We start from the raw sequence: 6656 nt of genomic DNA on the forward strand, positions 1-6656 counted from the left end.
TCTTTTTTATTTTTATGTATTTTCTTGTTTTGTTACTCTCTCCAAACTCAAGTTGGTTAGTTTCTCTCCTCCTTGAGTTTGCGGGGGGCTGTTAGAATTTCCCATCTTTACCTTCACCTACTCCACTACACACTCCACTTCACCTACCTCCACTTCACCACACACTCCACTTCACCTAACCCACTATCACCTCCACTACACCTACTACCACATTTTCTTCTATATACATTTTCTTCTATATATAGATTGTATAGGAATTGTAATTTATTAATCTTGTAATCAATCAATCAATAATATACATTAATTTTAACAGATTTCGACTTGTGTTAAAAAAATTAGACTGTATTTTTAAAATCGTACTTATTGTCAATTTTTAAGACAAATATGATGACATAATGTGATTGTTGTTTCGTTTCATGGATGATCTAAACACATGAGTTTATAAAATGAACGGATCATCATTGAAATGGGACCAATAGTGGATATAAGAGCCCAAACTACACTGGTTCAGTCCAAATTTAGACTGAGGACCAATTATCTTTATCTTGAAAGAGTTTGAGGAAAATTGAGGAGGAAATGACTTGTAATATGAAACAAAAAATTGAAACTTTGTTAGCCCCTCATGATAATGCTAAAGGCTGTTCTCCATCTGTGATTTTGTTTGGCTAATCGTGCTGTAGTTTGCAGAGAACCAACTCTTATCTTCTTGCTTGTTGATACCTTGCAAAAGTTCTACCAGGCCACCGCAAGGCAAGAGTTATAAGGTATCTTCTCAAGGTTAATATATGCATTTTGATGTAAAAGAAGTCAGGCAATTCATGAAATTTTCTGTAAGAAGACTTCTCTAATCCCACTTCAACACATGCATGTTTGTGTAATGCACACATACGAATATATCTCTACACACACACTGCCCAGCTAACTCAAATGTCAGAAAGGAGTGGGTGCTCGTCTAATGTTGAACACCTAGTTGTGCTTCTATATTTGGAAATTATGTTGAAATGTTAGACACTGTCAGTGAATGATTACTTTGGGTGAAAAGGCAACTACATATGAATGTGTTTAAATATGTAATTCAAGTGATGTATAAATCTCTCTCTCTCTCTCTCTCTCTCTCTCTGTGTCGCCTGGTGTAACAGTTGCCATTAAAATTCTAGCTCCACCTTTGTGTCAAGAAACTTGAATCAATATTATTGTTATTGATCCCAGGGATTCTCAATAAATTTTCTTTTGAAAAAGCCCTTGCAGGATTTGCAGATGTCACAAGTCAAGCTCATATTTTCTTTTCAATGAAAATAAATAAATAAATAAAAAACCATTACAAAACAATATGAGTAAGAGATCATTTTTTGCTGGCCAAAACATCTTGTGATTGCTTCTCATAAAGAAAACCAGCCTTCTTGGAGTCATCGGCAGACCAGATAAAGATACCATGAAGTTTATCCTGACTTTTAAGCACACTGCAGGCGTCAAAGAACCCATCTTTAGGCTTCAAGCCACCACTTTTATCAGTGCTAAAGCTCACTAAAATTTTACCTCCTTTGTAGTTAGCGCTTTGGGTCTCAAAATATTGCAAAAACTGCGCAACAGTCGTCCGTTTATCATAGGCATAAAATTGGAAGTTCACATAGTCTATGAGATGCCCATACTTACTCCATAGAGCCAAGTAATGTTGTTGGACAGAATCATCCTCAAATGGTGCTATTGATGTGAACGACACAATCTTTTCTTCTTTGAGGTAGAATAGTAGGTGTCCAATGCACTCAGCGAATGTATCAGGATCAGCATTGAAGTGTTCATAGTCGATGTCAATTCCATCCAAATTGTATTCTCTGACTATCTGAGTGATTGAACTAATAGCATTACTAACCCAAGAATTTATTGATGCAGGGCTAAAGTAGACAAAGTGATCGTTTACAGAATCACCGGCAAGACTCATAGCTACCTTGACATTTGGATGGTCGGCCTTGATGGAAGAAATCCGAGATGGGTTGAGGTTTTGTTTGTCCCAGTAGGCAATGAATTCACCATTAGTGGGAGAAGGAGAGGACGTGTTTGTGTAGTCAATGGCGAAGGAAAGGATGAAGTGGAAATCAACGTTGGGATTAATGGGTACATCTGAGAAACTGACATTTTTGTCATCAGCTCCTATGTATTCTCTGAAGAGCTTTGAGTATGCTGGGGTGACGAAGAGGACTTGAAAAAGGAACAAAGAGACAAGGAGTGTTGATGAAGCCATGCTTTGATGGGATTTGCAGCGAGTTTCTGTTTACTGAGGTGCATTTATTCAAGTGCATTTATTTAAATTATTCAAAGGATAAATTTTTCGTTCCATTTCTATATGCAGGCCATATCATACTATAAATTTTATCAATTATTATATGCTTACGAGGGCTATTTTTTTAATTTTAATTTTAATTTTATTTAGTTTTTGCAGGTTTCTTCCCTTACCTATGACCCTTTCAACAACGCAAAAACTGTCTTTTGTCTTGTGTTTTGGTAACGGCAAATGGCATGAAGTGGGAAGGTAAATCTAGGGTGTTTTGAAAAGATGGTTAAAAATTGATTTTTTAGTTTTTTTTTTTACTTTTTGACTTTTTTTTGTGAGAGGAAGTGGGTTAAAAGCCACTTTCCAAAATACCCTCTATTATGGAATTGATAGACTTATCTATTATGTCTTTAATCATTTCTATATTGGAGGCTCAGTCTGGTTGGCCGGCTCAAGAATGTACTTTTAATTTATGGTGAGTAAACCAAAGCTTCATTTTTTGGGTTTTATGCAGGCAGTTTGAATATTGTATTTGGAACAGGATTCTTCATTTCTTAAATCAATGTTGGTCTGGCCAGATACACTTCCAGTTGTATGATCGTGTCTCGAAATTATTGTATTTTGTGATTTCGACCATGGTGTGGCTCAGAATATAATTTCGGGATTTCGACCTTGGTGTGGCTCAGAATACATTGAAAACAATAGGGTGAATATTTTTGAGACACAGGATATATTGATTTCTATGCATGGAGTGCCACCCTAAAATTCCTTTGGTTCAGTCTCGGCCTGTGTTACGGTTCCCATTTGATCTGTTCATCTTTTAGTTCTTTGTGGGTAGATCATTCATAAATAAACAAATAAATTAATTAATTCAATAATTGAAAGCACATGATTCCAACTTGTGTTCAAAAAAATAGATGATATATTTTTAAAAGGAAAATTTATTAGAATTTTTTTTTCCAAGTGTTTGTATCTCAATTAGTTTATAAAATGTTTTTATATTCTAATAAGTCTTATTATTTGGACATTTGATCTATCAAATTTTAATTCTCATATTTAAGGTATTTTATGGACATTTCTATCTTTACAAATATTTTTTGAACGGTTAACTATTTAGTGATGTGTACATTTATATTTTATAATGTAAATATTCACATTGATGATATGAACATTCACATTACGGAACATTCACATTTTAAATGTGAATATTATTAAGAGTATTTTGGTAAGTATGTCACTCATAAAATTTATTAAAACATAGGAAAATAATAATATAAATTAAATAGAATATAAGTAATTAAAAAGAGATTTCTGAAAAAGTATCTAATTTTAAAATCATATCGATTTATAAAATGAGTGAATTAGATCATTTAAATAGGCTCATGATGAATATAAGGGCTCAAACTGCACTGGTCCAGTCCACTGTAGGACTCGAGGCCAATTATCCTTATCTCGTAAGTGAGTGTGGAAAATTGATGAGAAAATGACTTGTAACATGATTTTTTTTTGTTAGCCTTATTTTTTTTTTTTTAAAAAAAAAAAATTAGATGAGTTTTTATTTATTTTTAGTGAATTATTTTATATTTTAATCAATTATTTTTACTTTTTAGATGGACTTAATCAAAATATATTTAAAAAGTAAAATAATATGGCTAAAATACAAAATTTGAGTGCATTTTTGTTTTGGTTTTCATTTATTGTAAGTAAACAAATATGAGAAAAGTTCAATAAGAACAAATGAAAATCCATTCAAAAATAAGTTATGAGAACTGTAACCAAACAAAGCTATATCCCTTTTCTCTTTCTTGCTTTCAACTTCGCAGGTTGAATTTAGGATTATTTACATTAAGACTCATTTAACTATTAATGAATATTACTTTATCTCTCTCATCTATGAACTTGTATATTTTGACCCCATCAACAATGAAAAATCTAGAAATCTCCTAGATATTGATTTGTGATTATGTATTAATTTTAAGCAATAAACAACAATCCCAATCAAACAATTAAGACAAAACGACACAACGATTTTACGTGGAAAAATCACAATTGGAGCACCTCCAATTGTGATAAAAAAACCACGGACAACAGCAACAAAACAATCCACTAAGAAGATATAAAGAAATTACACAGGTATACTCTCAATTACCTAGCGAATTCACGCCCGAATTGAACTAACCCCTATGTGTCTCTTCCAATCATGTCTTAACCTCAGAATTGTCTTAACGATGAGCCACTCCAGAATCCACTAAAGTTTCAGGCTCAAATTCTTCAGAATCCACTGAAGAACAACTCTCTCTTTTGTGTAGAATGAACAAACGAACCTTTGATGTATTCTTCTTAACCCATGAGTTGAATACTCAATTAAACATCAAAGAAAAACAGCAAAATATCTCCAGATATAAACTTTACTATCCAAGAAGAAGATCTGGAGGAGTAATCCTAAAATCTGACAGAAACATGTACTTGTAGAAATCTAGGACTGCGAAGCTCGCTCGAGTGAGGAACCAAAAACGCGTGTTTTCCATAAGTGGCTTCGCTCAAGCCACATAACCTTTGCTCGAGCGTACATTCATCATTTTCAGGTTTTTTGCTAGACGCAGCATTCGCTCGAGCGAGAACTTCTTCGCTCGAGCAAGCAAGGGCGGACGTACAACTTCAAATGCAATTTTGCATTTTGCTTCGGGGGCGCTGCCCTGGACCCGCCAAAGGGCGTTGCCCTCTCGACCCCAGTGAGTTGACCGGGTAGCTTGATCCCCGTCATAATCAGTGAAGTGGCAATCTTGAAAGTATTAACATCACAAATTTCTCTGCAAGGCACAATTCGGATTTGATTCGCATCTAAAAACTCATAGTCTCACTGAAATAAAAAGTGCGAAAGCAAGTACAACTGAAAGGAGTTTTGTCAATCGGGATTGCCAAGAATAAAAACCTAACAATCTCCCCTTTTGACAATGCCATGACAAAACACACCTAACAAATAAAATCTTAATTACCCCAACCCATTTCAGCCAACAAACACAAACTTCTTTCTCAAGGTTAAGATCTGCAGAAGAGCTATTAGTGCCACAATCTCCAAAACAACTATTAGTTCCACAAGAGTATATGAAAAAGCAATAAGCATATGACTAGATTATCTTGAAGCATTTGAAGCATGAGATGGAAAAACATGAATAGATGCGACTTGGAGATTTTAAGAAAACCTGAAAACTAAGACACATGCACCCGACACATGGCATGAATACATGAAATCCTAAGACACATGCATTGGATAACATTTTTCCCTATTTTTGTCAAAAATTGACAAAGGAAGCTCAATCAACTAAAGCAAGATCAGAATCCACACAAGCAATGATAAGATTATGTAAATATCAGGAGTATGCAAGAAAGAAATAATAAAGAAGCAGTGCATAACATCATGCAAACCAACTAAAGCCAATCTCCCTTTCACTCAAAGCAACCACAAACACTGTACAGAAAACAATGAACAAGAAGAAACCGACAAAAATAATATGGTGGAGCAAGTAAGAAATCTCAGATTTGTACCTGTAGACACCCCATTTTTGACCGACCTTAAGACTCAGACGTCACCGATTGAGCGCTCGGTGATATTGCATATTGTGCTCGTTCAGAGGTCGCGGAGTCTCGGCGGTGAGCCTTGCCTCCGGACTTCCGGACTCTTTTGTGCTTTGCCTCGGTTTGCGAACCAAGTCCCGTTTTCTCTGTCTTCTCTTCCCGAAGGGAGGGAGATGTCTCGTAGATCATCTCTCAGTGGCCGTAGGCTACGTTTCGTGGTCGTAGGCCGTTTTTCCCGTTTCGGAGCCCGGTTTCCGGTTTTCAGAACCGTCGGCCGTGTGCCTCGGTTCGGGACCGCTTAACCACCTCCGTTTGCTCCGGTTTTTGGTATACACCACACCACCATCCATTCTAATGACTTAGAGCTTTTTTTCAGAGCTTAGGAACACCATTTCTCAGACCAAGAGCTGCTGGTCTATTGGTCTTCAAGGGTAAGCTTTTTTTTCCTCTTTTTTGTTCCTATCTTGCTCTATATCTAAGCCTTGCTTGAAAGCATTTTTGGGCTCCGACCCAAACTGTAAATAGTCATATTTTGAGCTCCTTTTCATGTTTGATTAAGGACCTTTTGCTGTTTGAGGTCTCCTACTATCACTTGCCTCTTTAACTCTCTTTTAGGCCTATTTTTGCATGGTTTTTTAGGCTTATTTGTGAGCTGTTTTGTGGCTTGATGTAAACTGTAAAGTGTCTTGTTTTGAGCCCCTCTTCAACTTTGTTGAAGGGCTCTCTTCGGTTTGAGGCCAACAGCTACCACTTGCCTCTTTATCTCTCTTTTAGTCCTATTTTTGGGGGGAAATTTGAATTGATTTCCCCC

At 35.8% G+C, this 6656-nt stretch overlaps 1 pseudogene; it reads right to left on the reverse strand.

Moving 5' to 3' along the window:
- Positions 1–1342: 1342 nt before the first annotated feature.
- Positions 1343–2274, reverse strand: LOC114265715 (chitinase 2 pseudogene; annotated as a pseudogene).
- Between the last annotated feature and the right edge of the window lie 4382 nt (positions 2275–6656).

The sequence above is a fragment of the Camellia sinensis genome, chromosome 3 (assembly GCF_055761805.1).
Source record: "Camellia sinensis isolate YWXY chromosome 3, ASM5576180v1, whole genome shotgun sequence".
Taxonomy (NCBI): domain Eukaryota; kingdom Viridiplantae; phylum Streptophyta; class Magnoliopsida; order Ericales; family Theaceae; genus Camellia; species Camellia sinensis.